Source organism: Puntigrus tetrazona, chromosome 19 (genome assembly GCF_018831695.1).
Source record: "Puntigrus tetrazona isolate hp1 chromosome 19, ASM1883169v1, whole genome shotgun sequence".
NCBI lineage: Eukaryota > Metazoa > Chordata > Actinopteri > Cypriniformes > Cyprinidae > Puntigrus > Puntigrus tetrazona.
The window spans coordinates 19505622-19521256 of record NC_056717.1 but is presented as its reverse complement, the minus strand read 5'-3'; the positions used below and the strand labels follow the sequence as shown (position 1 = coordinate 19521256).

Here is a 15635-nt window from a genome sequence, read left to right as displayed (position 1 = left end):
TAAAAAGATGATCGGTTCATGTGTTTGAACTGAGGCGATACAGTGATCTGTCACAACACATTAAAGAGCCACAAAACGGTAGTAGTTGTTTGAATTCCTTAAATTACACCTTTTTAAAAGCTGTGATTCTTGAGATCTTGTTACATATCAGAATTAACCTGCTCTGTCTTCTCTGTCTGTGTGTTTTCAATTTCCTTTTTGCTCCCCGTTGTATTTTTCACTGTGTGAGAACTCATGTAATGTGAGAGCGTTATTGCCAGGGGGGAAATGGTAAATTTGTGGCCTCGGGCAAATATAGGAATGGGGCCCTATATATTTGCCCACATTTACCAAGATCAACCTTGAGGTTAAATTTTTTTTTTTTGTTGTGATGCTTGTTACTACACAGCGGTGCGTCAAAGTTGTCCAATGTTTCTACATTTTTCATGTACATTTTACTTTTACATTTTAGATTATTTTATTCTTTAATGTTGTAGGCCACAGAGTAGCGACTGATTTACCATTGAGATGCAAGTTTTGACTAATTAAATTCTAGAATTCTGTGTTTAACTGAAAGAGCAGATATGCAAAATTTTTTGACCCAAGAGCAACATTGTCAATCAGATTTGAAGAACCTCTACCTGTTTGTGTGAAATTAAGGCTTACAATCAGTGTTTGGTGCTTCTGTATCATTAACATTCATCTATCATTTTTTAGGTTTAGGTGTAAAGATATGGTCATTTGTTTTTTTTTCAACATAATATGTTGGCCCAGGAACACATCAAAATTCAGGACCTGCTTAGGCCTATACGAAAAGCATTTTAGGGGGCCCTTGGTTTTTTGGGGCCCGAAGCAGTCTCCTACCTTTTCCTAATGGGTAAGTCCGCCCCTGTTCTTGATATTTCATATAGAAAAGAAGATTTGTGAATATGAACTGTGTTGAATGTTTGCCTGACAAAGCTTTGTTTGAAAGTTTTGGAAAAAGATACCAATCAAGTTGCATCCGTACATTGTGGACCAGATTAGAACACGCTTCCCAGAATGCATCACCTGTGTTGAATTGATTTGAATATATATTTATGCAAATGTTTTATCACTTCGATACGAATCCAACTTCATATGTTATGCGGCCAGAACTAATTCTGGACTAATTCTAATTCTGAAAAAAAGAAACCCAAAAAAACGTTCTAACTGAAATAAAGCAGTTGATAAGGCATAATGAAAATAAAAGCCATTTTTAAAAGGCTAGTCATTTTTTGTTTATAGAAAACAGCTGAAATGCTGCTTATACAGTCTAATAAACACATTTAAAAACTCCAACTGTATGTTTTGACGTCCTTTGGTAGGATTTGAGCTTAAGTATGTGACACTTTTTGTGTTATTTTCGGCTGCAAAGTTCCATTGAGGACAAAATGTTGTCATATATCTCAACCAGACGTGTTCAGGTGACAGTAAGTTCTCTTAATACACACAACGATCTTGTCGGGAATAACGTATGACTGACAGACTGGCCTCGTTGTGCTGCTAAACTGCACTTTGCCATGCGGCTGGCTGAGGGCCCTCACCTTTCATCTGTCTACAGGCATTTTTAAATGGGGAAAATAAAGTCTGGGCTCATTATGCCCGTGTCCTTGACAGCCCGATGGCACCTTGAAGAGCATGTCACGCTGAAGTAGTTTTAATGGCGCTTAATCTATTGAAAGATGCCGCGTTTAACCTGCTAGCGTAGAACCATTCATAGCAAAGACGCTAGTCTTCTAATAATGAGGCCGTAGCTCTCAGCGGCAGCACAGACAGAGGAAATATGGATATGCGTATCAATAATTCATGTTGTTGTCTGGTAGTATTGATTGCGCTCTGTGGAGAGAAGATTCCTCAAACATGAAAGTCAACGAAGTTTCATTTAAAATTGAAGAGGAGAGTCAGTGGAGAAATGAATTATAATTCTATCTTTGGCTTTTTCGTGGCTGAGGCAAGCTAATTTTGGGCTGTTCCTATATTACTTGACTGAACAAACTCCCTCATGAGTCCCTCAATTTTCCTAAACCGAAGCCTTTACGGACTTAGACAAAGCATGTGATATTGTGAGTACGTCATTCAAAAAGCTATCCTAAATCCAAGAGCGTTAGGGTTTCTTTTAACTCATACAATATTTATGACCCTCTCATCAATACTAAAAGTTGCATGGTGCATTTTGAAACCTTTATGAAGTCTTCAGTTTAGTGTAAACACACTTATGAGTTGGTTTGAAATCATTGCCTGTACTTTGCCCATAAAAGATTCATAACCGCTTGCTTGTGATGTATTGATAATTTGTATTCGCTTGTATATTTAAAAATGTCATGCTGCATTCACCGTTACTGAAAAATATTGAAACGGTGACCTTTATCTCTGACCATTCTGAATCTCAAAACTTTTTTGCTATGGGATTTAACCTTAAGTCTAGTCTTTTTAATTGAAAGGATGTGATTAAAGGGGTCATTGGATGCTAAATTCACTTCTGCGTGTTTTGGCAGTGTGTGTACACAACCACCCTATAAATGATAAAAATCCAGTGTTTTTTTTTAGTGTCCAAAATTATAACCCCTTTCTCAGATAAAGCTATTCTCAGATTCTTGGCTGTGTGATGTCACACAGAGCCAGGCCCCTCCCACGACTGTTGATTAAACCTGCGCTGAATGAGCTGTCATCAGTCCGCTTTTGTTTCGACATCGAAGCAGATGTAGAGAAAAACTAAGCGATTGAAGCATTTTGTTTCTGGATGTAATAATGACCAGTGGCAGTCATCATTTGGTCCCCCGCGAAACTGAAATCGATATTGCATAGCTTGTCAGTGATGTACGGCTGTGTTTATTAACTGCCGCTCCATTTGAAAACAGGTGATGGAGATTTACCATTTGTGATATATTTGTTTGCTATTTTTGTATAATCAAAGAAACGGCTTTATTGATGAGATGCATATATTGTGCGATCAGAGCTGGCCCAAGGCCAGAAGGTCCCTACCAGAAGACTAGCCTACATGAAATGCTGAAAATGCGACTCAAATTCTTCAGAAATAAACTAGATAAAGTCTAGTTAAATGAGAAAGCTGGACCGGAAATTTAAAAAAAATAAGTTTTTAAAGTTTACATATGTGGTATGTATATAGCACATGTAAAAAATTCCATAAACAGCACAAGTCACATAACTACATATTATTTGACAGTTGTTGTGATTTATGAGTCCCTTGCTGTTTTCTAGTCTCAGTCCCTCACTGTCTTCTGGTCAACCAACCAAACCTGTTGAATTCGAGAGCGGTAGCCATCCATTGAGCAAATGGCTCTCCACCGCGGAAGGGCCCATATTTCGGCTGGGTTATTGATCACGGTCTCCTGTGAGATTAGCCGTATTACCCTCTCACTAATTGGGACTTGCACTTTAAGTGGATCCCCGCAGAGGAGATTTAAAATTCCATTAACGCCGTTGACAGCCTCAGCTAGAGAAAGACGGCCAGGGTCTGATCATTGTCCAAATGCTTTCGAGGTAATTGATGATAAAAAATGAGCCTGTCGCAGCACGGTGATTGATAACACTGACGGGCTAATTACACACTCACGTTTTTTTCCCCCTTGTCATTCTTATGAGAGAGACCGGTCTAGAATTCTTCCTCCGCGAAAGCTATACAGATGAAAAGGGATCATAACTTTCTCTCAGGTCACTAGACAAGAACATAAATGCTCTGGATTGAGCTTATTGATTCATGCGTGGCAACCTGATGGATGAACTAATCACAGAAGCTGTAGAAGTCAAATCAGTAAAATAACACGGACGAGACGCATCTCAGGTGACTTTCACGCTTCTTCAGGCTGTAGGCTCGTCATCTGTCAGAAAAGTGAAGTTTAGTCAAGTTCTGAAACTGAAAAAAGCGCTGTATAGACGCAGAATCATTTTTAAGTTCATTAAATTACGTTTTTAAAGAATAAAAATAAACGTGTACCTTTTTAATGCGTGGTTTATTGTATTGCGTTTGTTTTTTCTGTGCTGTATTACAGTAAAAATGAAAGCAATTTTTACAGTGCAGTTTAATTTGTGCGTTTTAGTTCATGCTTTGGGTTTATGCCCATTTTTAAACATTTACTTATTTTAATTAAAAATATTGCTAATAAATATTCATAAAGCATCGGTATTACATAATGCTAGTAATAATGTTGAAAGGCTAAATATGTATCGGTATGGATAATTAACGTAAAAACAACAGTTTATTAGTTTGTAACTGTCTTATTTATTAAAAAAATGTTTTGATTCAGTTAAAATCTAAAATGATCTTATTTGATCTCATTTTGTTATCAGTCTATTTTAAAGGAAATGAGAAGTCTTTCTTTTTTCTTCTATCAAAAGCACTGAACGATTCAGTGTGGAATGAAAATCGGTTAAAACACTGGTAAAGAATCATTGAATTACTTGCAATTCTCATCTCTATAAATGATTTAATGGAATATCGACTATTAAACTGCTAATGTGCTTTCTCCAAAGCATTTTTCATTTTCAACGCCATCAGGCCCAAACAAGCAATCTTTTACAAAGATTCTGATTTATTTATTGGCAGTGCTGACCAGGCGTTGCATGAGGAATAAAAGAGAAAGTACAGAAATGCTGTTTGTGTATTAGCGCCAATGTATGAGTGCATAAAATAGCTGCTTATTTCCAGCAGATTTAGAACATATTTCTTAATTCATTAGCTAACTAATTAACTGTTTTGAAAGATGATTTTATTTTTTCTTTTTGAAGAAACTACCTGGTATTTGCTGAAATGTTCTAATTGTTGTTAGGTAATTGCTAAGTTGTTTAAGAATGATTGCTATGGTTTTTAGTATGTTTGAGTAGGACGGGGGTGATATAGTGTGTGTGTGTGTGTGTGTTTGTGTGTGTGTGTGTGTATATATATATATGTATGTATATATGTGGTGTTCAGCAACAAATACCAATACCGTTTTGTTCAGGGGTTGTTAAGCAGTTGCTTAGGATCAGAGTTTGACGTAAATATTAGTAATTAGATTACTGTAATCAAACTACCTTACTTGGTAACACAGTAAAGTAATGAGTAATTTAATTACAGTTACTTACGTCAAAGTTACAGATGGAGTGTTAAAAAAAAGAGTAGCCTGGCAGCCGAGATGAGCTTGAATCTTTCTCCAGAGGTGACGTCAGCGCTTGCTTGTTCGAGCTTGTTTTCACGCGGAAGATTATTTTATGACGCACAGAGAATAATTCAGAACAACTTCAACACCATGTAGATTTTTGAAGCTGAAAATAGCTAACAAAGCCTTAAATGAACTAGTTTTCTCTCGACAATTACAATTAACGGATGCAATCACCGTCTCCTATGACGTGCAACACAAACACCTCTGTTAAAATCTCCCAAAAAGTACTAATTGATCCAAATTGAATACTAATTGAGCTCCGTTTGGACGTCCGTAACACTAGTGCTAAGTTCTGACAGCAAATATAGAATGAAGAAAGTAACTCCTGCCAGAAACGTTCTGGAAGTTTACTCAAGTTCTGGGCTGTATTATCATAAGCATATAGTAGGCTAAAGTCTAAATCTGTGCAAACGCGCAAAATGAATGAAAAGGCGGCTGGTGATCTGACCCAACTTGGTAGTCTTTTCATCTCGTTTCTTTATTTTTTTCCACGCTGGAAGGACTGCAGCTGTCTCTCGTAAGCTGCCGGCTATGCTGTCTTTCTGTTCTGCGGCTCCAGTACGTGAGCTGTTGATTTGTTTTGTCGGTCGCTGTCTGTGGTCGTGAGCGCTCTCTTCGGCGGACCTGTGTGTGCACAGAGACCTTGCCAACACAAATTCCTCTCCTCGGCGTAGTAAGAGTGAATCATACCTTATTTTCACCTCTGCGAGGACGGACATGCTGAGAGAAATATTGGGTCCACTCACAACTGCTTATGAATGAGAGTCAGGCTGTTAAAGACAATATAAAACCGTAATTGACTCAATTTATTGTTTAATAAATGACCCTTTTGTTGCTATGCGCGATTCATCACGCTGTTCTTATTTATACACAGTCAAAGCTAAATTTGTTCAGACAACTTTAACATTTCTCACATTATAAAAAAAAATGGGAATAAAATATTACAAACTCGAGAGTTAAAGTGTCAGGACAAATCTTGATAATGTCGGACAACTTTGAAAGAAAGCTATGTAATAAATTAGGTGTTAAATTTGAGGACATAAGATAATGCCAGTTTAGACCAACCAATTAAAAAATTATATCTGATGTCTAAATCATTTTTGGTTTGTGTGTGTGTGTGTTATATATATATATATATATATATATATATATATATATATATATATATATATATATATATATATATATATATATATATATATATATATATATATATATATATATATATATATATTTATATATATTTATATATATTTATATTTATATATTTATTTATTTATTTTATATATTTATTAAAAATAATTTTTTAAATACCAGAACCAAATTAAAAATAATGCTTTTCATTAATACTGACATTTTACACTGACAAGCGTCTATTGAAATTCTTCTAGAATCTTTAATGGAACTTGAATTCCGATTTAAAATTTTCCTCTGAATAAAATTATTGGCTAATAGTGTTTCCGTCTGATCAAATCCCATTGGATAAAATTATATTCCATCCAGGGTTATTATAATAAACTAAACCAAAAACCATGAAAGGTTACTTGAAACAAATGAAATGCTAACTGAAATATAAACTCAGAACAAATATTAATATTAGTCATTTTCATTGTTTAACTTGAAGTACTGAAATAACTAAAACTAAAATTCTAAAACTGAAATTTAACGTAATGAAACTAATACAGACCAAAAAACAAGCAAGCAAACAAAAACTTGTAATAACGCTTAAATATTACTAATACTAATAGTACTAAAGCTTCAACTAAAATAAGAATGAAAGTAGAAAATACAAAAAAAATAAAATAAAATTGTAGGTGAGCGGGTAGCGACCAATTTTTATCTCACTCCGGTGAAATGGCTCCACGCTCGTGGGGTTGTTCAGTGACTGCTGCGGATGTTTCTGCATGATGTGTCTCTTAAGATTAAAATGAGAATCCTTATACTTACTGACATCGTATCGCCACATTCCTGTTCATCTTCAACATCGTTATCTGGTTTTTGGACAGGAATTGTGCACCTGTATGATCTGTTGGTTTACTTTTGTGAATATTTCACGAGCTCCTTCCTTCGAAACTAATACTAACAGTTTTGTTAATTGTTGAAGGCACAGGTGAATTCTGGGTGGATTTGTGCATAACCTGGACCCATGGTGTTAACGGTATCAGAACGGAACTGGAGCGAAACCTTTGGATAAAAACCTGCTCGGGGCTCCGACTATATATATATATATATATATATATATATATATATATATATATATATATATATATATATATATATATATATATATATATATTGCCAAAGGTGTAAAATATTTGAGTTATTTTACTTGATTACTTGGGTATCATTTCAGGGGAATTTCACGTTACTCAAGTACAATCAAACTGACTACTTTTACTTGATTACATTGCTAAAGAAAAAACTGACCTTTCAACTTAAAAATGACATTACTTTTTTTATCATATGCAAATTAAATATGGTAAACATAAGCTCAAATGTGTGTGCTTGATGTGAGAACAAATGATCACACACACATTTTTACAAATATTTTTAATAATAACAGGATTTTCTCAATTCATGTCAAAAATAATTGTAGCAATATTTGCTGAGAAAAAGCCCTAATAAAAGATGAATTATCCCTTTAGACAGTGACACACACACTTTTATTCTACAACAGGATGTTTTTTCGTTATTTATACAGTTAAAGGCTATATAAATACTGTCAGTTTTTCTGAACATAAAGTGCTTGTTTTGTGTCTCATGCCAGTAATGTATCGTAAGATGGGGTATGTATTAATTTGGATTTCTCTATGCATGTTTTTTTTTTCCCTATATAACAGACAGACGGTTTGACAAAAAAAATCTCAAAATTAGATCTAATGAGGGAAAAGACACCTACACCTTAGATGTCTTTGGGGCAAGCTGATAAACTTCAAATTTTAGTTTGAAAGTGAACTATCCCTTTAAAACTTTAATACAGTGCGGCAGCCTCACAGGCGTCCGTGTATAATCATGAGAAATTAAGCGTGTTAAGAAATTAAGAACCGCTGCTTTGGAACATCGGTCTTGAAACTTGCGAATCCATTAGAATCATTAAGACAGATTCATGATTCATATGCTGTATGAATAGATTTTAGCATTGTCCCCTTCCCGGAGATGGGGTTTATCTGGGTTTGTGATGTAACAAACCCAGGAAGTGACTCGTTGTAGTCCCTTACCAATCATTTTTGTAGGCTTCATGCTGGCAGAATTTTAAAAGACAGATATTTAAAAGAAAGGCAGATATTGTTTATGCTCGGAAAGCAACATTTCACACTAAAGTAAAAAAAAAAAAAAAGTTATCTTCGTAGCAAACAAGCTAGGTAATATAAATCGATTTTGCTATTTCTGATAATTAAGTATTGGAAATTATATAGCGCAACATGGTATGCTCTTTTATGATAAACTGCTTATGTTTTTCTTTATTTGTGAATTTATAAGTAAAGTTGTCTGCTCGTTTAATAAATATAGGCTGGGATTCATAGATCCATTTAAAGTAGTTAAATTTAGAGCAATAAATAGCGAGTGCTGTATGTGTGAGGGAGAGAAGCCCAGAGATGAAGTGCTTGGGAGTGTCATTTCATCAATAATAATGTGTTTCAGTTCAAGGTAAATGCACATCTCTCGTCTGTCTACTATCGGACTCCTCCCTCGGGATCCTATCTAATCATAAAGGCTATATTACTATTCCTCTCTATCATTTCTGTGTAGCGGGACCCTTTATATTAGCACTGCGAGCTAAATCTGTCTAACGTCTTTGACGGTGGAAAGCCAGTATCGCTCTCCTTTACGTCTCCTCGTCGTCTCCAAAACACACAAAAAAGAACATGTAAACGTTAACGTTAAAAATGTTTCTGGCGTCAAAAGGGAAATATTTGGAGTTTAAAGCGTCATTGCATCTTTTTTGTTTGCTTTCTGAATTTTCTGAGCGTTTTGGATTGATGTTTTAGGGATGATAAGGAGCTGTGTTTCTATATACAGTATTTTATGTCAATAAAATATTATTGAAAAATGATGCTGTTACTGTCAACCCGTGTTGTGTGACCATAACACTTTCCTCTCGCGATAACAACAGATGTTGTGAAACTGATGTTTTTCCATTGGCCACACTTTCAATCGTCATTTTCAGTTTTTGCGCAATTTGAAGGGTATTGGAAACGTATCTAGTGTTTGCTATGCATTACCTGCTAAATAATAGCGATGCAACAGTATAATGTTAGGAACAACAATATAATTTATTCGGTTTTCGTGATTACTGTATTATGCGAAATTTCCTTAAACGATTAGTAAGTGAACTGCAGGATGTTTTGTTTTCCAATACATTCACGAGCTGCATGCGTTCAAAAGTGAAGTAACAAAGGTTTAGTTTGCAATATTTGCATTTGCTTTCGAGATGCACTTTATTATAGCTTGTTCTTATTAGCTTTTTTTTTTTTTTTTTTTTTTTTTTTTAAGGCAGGATCTGGCAACATTCGGTTAAGAAATACTTCCTTTCCTTTGATGTCTTGCATTGCAACTGTGATGCGCATTTAAATACACGTTTACAATCAGTTGTTCAGTTTGGTTTTGGTTTTGTGTTGAATTTCCCAATTCAGTTAATGCTGCCTGCATTTTCTGCGAGTTAATTCAACACTAGCGTTAAAAGGTGAAGTGACAACTGGATTTAGCTGCTCTGTGCATACGGCCTTTGATATTTATTTTTTTGTCTCTAGATGCGACTCCAGTCCTTCAGCGTAACAATTTTATCATCCGGCCAAATGAAAAAACAGTGCATCTTAAGACTCGGTAAAGTAATAACCTTTAGCTAAAAAAAAAAATCAAAGCAATGACCAAAACGGCCAATCTGCAATCAGCACTTCCAGAGAAATTCCCATTGACGGGAACAATGGGAATCCAGCGTCGGGCCTCATTTAATGAAAGATTGATATCTGTTTATTGAAAAAGCAAAAGGCATCACGCAGGTGCAGAATGCGGAACGGTGTGTTTTCTGGGTGATGACCCCTGGCTTACCTCAATCACAGGTGTCTGAGAGGAGCATGTCTCTGCCACGGGTCGCCATGAATAAACCAGCCACGAGCTGAAAAATTCATATGCCAGGCGAGTAACGTTAACAGTCTTAGCACCGTGACATGTCACAGCCTAATGAGTCTGAATGGGATTTTTGCACTTGTCTCTCTGCATTTGGATAGCAGCTGTCCTCTGTTGTCAGGGTCTCTGGGTCCCTGAAAGCTTTCTTGTGTCCTTCCTCCTTTCCTGTCGCGTGGCTGTGGCAAACCAACAGTTTTTAAAGGGAATGCGTCTAGCGTGAAAGACGCTGTTTTGCCGTGATCTTAATTAAAGATTTTTTTTTTTTTTTTTTTTTTTTAAACCAAAACCCCTCTGAGCTGAACTTGGAATGGTGTTGCTATCTTTGTTTAAACGGTAAACGTGTGTTGTTTCTCTGTAGGACCTTATTAGAGGTAGGAACCTGCTGTTTAGTTTTGCCTAGGGGCCTTGATGCTTATGGAATTCCCTTGGTAAGATTTGAACACGTATATAGAAAAATAATTAAACATGAATATATTTGTTTGTGAACTGCTGCATGGACGCATGTTTGTAGGCCAGTTGTTTTAGTTCAGTTTAGTTAAAAACGGGGTCACAAGCTCAATTTTTTTCGTGCCGTAAAATATTTTTCTTACTCTTTGTGTTGTCCTTTTATATTAAGATTTATCTGTCGTCTTTGTTCAGTTTCTTCTTTCTAAGTGATAAATGATTAAAACCCTCCCAATCCCCTAATACAGCAATATGACTTTATTTCGTAAAACTGTAAGAGCATGAATAGCTTCGGGGGACGTGTGTTAATCTCTCTGACCGATCAGTCTAACCTCTTACCGACAATAAGCTTTTTTAAATGCATTATTATCCAAGTGATAGCAGTTAATACCTTCTTTTTTTGACATGACTATGCCCTCTTTATGTCCACACAAACAAGACTAAATTGAATTTGTTCTCTGATTGACAGGTGCATTAGAGACCGGAGGGGGGTGGATCTCTCTTACCTGTCAGGACAAGGAAATAGCGCACCAAGGAGAAGTCAATACTCTCAATGCATTATAGAAGAGCGTTTCTTTTCTTAATACATCTGCGGGAAACCACACACGGCTCAAGGTACAAAAATATCAGAATACTCAAAATATCAGCTCGAAAGATCACAGAAGGAACCTTTAAGACCACGAGGGTTTGCTTACAGCGGTCACCTGATGTCTTATGATTTCATGTTTCTATGTATTGCATAGTTTAATGTTTCAATAGTTTGCGGTCGGTAGGATTATGTTCATGTTTTTATTAAAGATGTCTCGTATGCTCTGCATTGGGATCATTTATTTAATCGAAAACGCTGTTTTAAAACCTTTTGAAATATCACTGAAATTTCAAATAATGGTTTTCGTTTCAGTTTATTTTAAGATGTAAAAGGGTCAAAGACGAAAAGGGGTTTTACCTTAAAAACAATAAGTTTCTGCTTTAAATTGTTTTTACCCCCCAACCCCCAAAAAATAGTTTTCTGTTTAAATGACTTGCAGTTTTGTCTTTCTAAACCAAAAATAAATATAATATTTATACTTGATACTAAATTTACCCTCTGAAATATCATTCAATGTTACAACCTTGTCAGGTGTTTTTGCAACAAAAATCAATTTATGACACTTTAGTTTAACCCCAAATGCTAATTAGCTCTTTTTTTTAATTTTTTAATTTGCTGCTAACCGAGGTTGTACCCATATTTCAGTTATTTTTTTAAATATTTAAAACTCATTTTCCTTATTCTTTTACTGTTTATATTTTAATATGTACAAATAATAACAAGCATGTTTACATAAATATTGTGCTACACTCAATGACTATTTAACATTTATTTCGAGCAAATTTGGCCTCTTTTTTTTTTTTACCAAAAACGTATTTGAAACCTTAAAAGTAGACACTTTATATGCATTTAACTTGCTTACTGTGGACATAAAACTGCTGAATGTCTTGTAAATAATCTTGATGTCTTTGACCCATAATATATGCAATTTATTAAATTGTAGAAAAAAAAAGTTCTTACTGCCAACTTTTACCAGGATTTTAAACGATATACTGCATGTAATATAATTAAGTACAACCAGAGTATAATACTTTTAATGCAATTTTTATTGTTCTAAATGTCACGCCATTACGATCGCATCTACACCTCTCTCCTCAAAAGGGATGTTACATGCAACTGTGAGGCGCTCCGACATATTGTTGATTTGACGGTTATCTCGCGTCCATCTTGAGACAAACAGCTGAGACATGCTGAAATATTAAAGGTCAGTTATTAATTGCCATGTGCCGCAGGAGGGATCTGCCAAACAGAGATTTCACCTCCAGTAGTAATGCTTTCCACTGCCAGGTCACATCAGCCCGTGTCTGTTAAACTTCTCCAGGAATATCCACCTCCCTGCCACAATCAATCAGAATACACACCATTTACACTCATTACTGCCCATAAGATGACATGTCAGCCAGTCTATACAGGCCTGGAATAAATAGACACGGCCCAAGGAGTAGTCGTTTAAGTGTATGCGCGCGTGTTTTTGTTGACCCGTGCATGCAATAGCGTCTGAATTCAACACCACACGTGCGCATTAGACACAGATGCATGGGAAAATACCCTCAGGATATGTGAACGCACGCGTTTGCCCTCTAAGCCCTCGTTTATCGCTGAGCCTATTAGATGATTAAAGCTTGTAGAAGGGGAGGAATTCGGCGTTCGCTTCGCTATTTGGAGTATAGATATATTTTTATATAAAGGTATATATGCACAGGTGAAAAGGTTGCTGTTTAAGGTAGCGAGAGAAAATCAGAGGAGAGCGTGCCGGTGTAAGGTCAAGTGTATTTTAATGACCACACACGGTACATTTGCTGCAGAATCCGTGTGAGCTGCATTAATGAGGCCACAGCTATAACCTTTCTCCATCATAACCTAAGAGAAAATCACTGCCTCCATCTGACAACAGCAAACTGTTACTGGGTTTGTTTATCGCTCCGTAAATTGTAAAAAACATCTTTAACTAGCGTCGAGCTCGGATGACACGCTGACAGACAGTCTATACACAGGAACTGAGGCACTTTCTTAAAATTCAAAGTAGTTGTCTGATTGGCTTGGTTTATGCACATTCCAAAAGTCATTGTGCATTGGTTTTTACTCTGGAATACACTTATTATGACATTGTTTTGACTTTGAAATAAGTTTGCTTTTCTTGTCCTAATAAAAAAATTATTCACCTAATAATTCACCAGGAAAATTAATTACATTTCTCTAAATACAAGATTAAACATTTTGTTATTTTTTTCTTAAGTATCTGATAAACCTTAAAATATATTTTACTGTGTTTTTGATTTTGTAAACTGAATTGTATATTATATTAGAGACCCTCTTTCAGGAATTTTACTATATAGTAACTTATATAACATAAAGGAATCAGAATATACCAGCTGTGCTTGTTTTTTTTTATGTATTTATCGCTGAAAAGACATGGCTCATTCAAGTAATTAAAATGCTAACTGGGTAGTGCTGTTTTTTTTTTTGTTTTTTTTGTTTTTTAAACTATTACATTCGTTTAAAAATCAGACTATAGATTGTGTGGTCTGTTTTTGGTTCCAAAAAAAGGCCTATTTTATGCACTATAAAGAGACAACTCATCGAAATCAATTGTCTTTGGAAATCAGGCTTTACTAGTTGCACTGGATGTTTTTTATTTGATATAAAGTACATTACAAAGTTGTTTGTACAGTAAAAATAAATTCTTACCAGACAAAGACGAGGGAAAAAAGGTTTTGGGGAGCTGGCAAATTGAGAATGTTATCGGTTAGCATTTCAGATATCGTAGACATTTTTCTTTTCACCTGACATGAAAAGGATATCAATCCAAAAAAAAACATACGAGCCACTTCTATAAACCACATAGCAATGCGTTAGCAACCATTCAGAACACCAGAATAACAAGTAATTGCATAGCAACTTTTAGTAAGCCTTCAGAGTAACCTTTCATCATGGCTTTAAGTTGCTAATTTTCAAACTCCAAAAATGTTCACGGCGCACCATTCATTTAAGCAAGCCTTCACTTTGTTGAAACTGTGGTCGATCAATTCTCATGTAAGTCAGGTGGCTTCTTCCTGTCTGAGTGGGCGATTCTTGGCCAGAATAAGCTGCAGACTAATCAGCGAGACCAGTCTTAATCTTATAGGTCACCAGTTTGTGGTATCGACGATGGTATGTTCTATAAAGGGACCAGGGCGTTTATAAAGCTGTGTTTATTAGCAGTAGTCCTCTATACTTGTGGTCTTCTCAGTGTCTCTCTCCTTCTCTTCCCTTCACTCCGTGTGGTTCCCCACAAGGATGGAAAACCCTTCGGCCGCTAATTACACCAGTCAGCTGTCAAACATATGATGGAATTGCAGACAAATCTCGGATGCTTTGATTATGTTCACGCCTAGCCTCATTCACGCTGGGATTATCAGGTTCCTCGCTATAAACCCGCCTGAAAGAGAAGTCGAGAAAGAGAAAGCGAGAAATAAAACAAGGGGGGAAGACGAGCGAGAGAGAACAAGAGCGGAGAGCACATCATATTTCCAACGGCTGCTAAATATGACCACATTAATTATAGATTTCTCAGCCTCACACATTTTTCTCCCGGAGGTATTTTTAGAAAAGAGTGAGAGATGTATTATTTCTTTAAGCGTGCTGACAGGTGTCGGGGGAATATGGACATGTTCGGAGAGTTGTCAGCCCGCCATGCCGCGTCTGCTCGCTGGTTAGGTCGGACAAGTATCTAATTAAATCAATCTAAGTCTTTATAATCACAGCTTTTTCATTTCAGCAGGCATCAGTCATCCCAGATAAGTACACAGTGAAATATAGGCCTACCTAGAGAAGGAGGAGGTTACGAGGAATGGCAAGATAAGAGAGTGAGAGATAGGCCTGTCCCAAATGCCACTTTCTTTCCTTGATGTCCTCTATAGAGTCCACGCCTTGCTGATGTAATGCCACATAGACTTGTGTATTTCTATTTAAGTAGTATGAAAAAATGTGTATGTTTTTTTGAAAATCCATAATGAGTGTCTTTTAAAAAAAGTCTTGTCATTTAATCAACCAGTTAGTACCACATTTAGTTTAAAACCCTCACTGTAGACCCTTTAGTTTAAAACCCTCATAGAGACTCATGTAAATCAGTTGTTATGGAACCATACTATACAAGTAGCATTGTATGTGTTTGGTTTACTGAAAAAAACCCCAGGACCAAACTGCTTTTTCTGTACATTTTTGATTTAGTAAAAACAAGTTAATCCTGCTAGTTAAGTTGTGTATCTGATTCACTAAAAAGAAGCACTCGTTCGGAAGCAATTCAAGTAACTAATTTGCATTACACTGTATGTTTT

The 15635-nt window shown here is 35.9% G+C and overlaps 1 long non-coding RNA gene across 1 annotated transcript in view; it reads left to right on the top strand.

Annotated features, from left to right (window-relative positions):
• LOC122324126 overlaps nucleotides 1–15635 on the top strand; it is a 30750-nt gene that overhangs the window by 7447 nt on the left and 7668 nt on the right. The window contains exon 2 of the long non-coding RNA XR_006247104.1: nucleotides 11200–11345. This is a non-coding gene — a long non-coding RNA (uncharacterized LOC122324126). The remainder of the gene's footprint in view (nucleotides 1–11199; nucleotides 11346–15635) is intronic.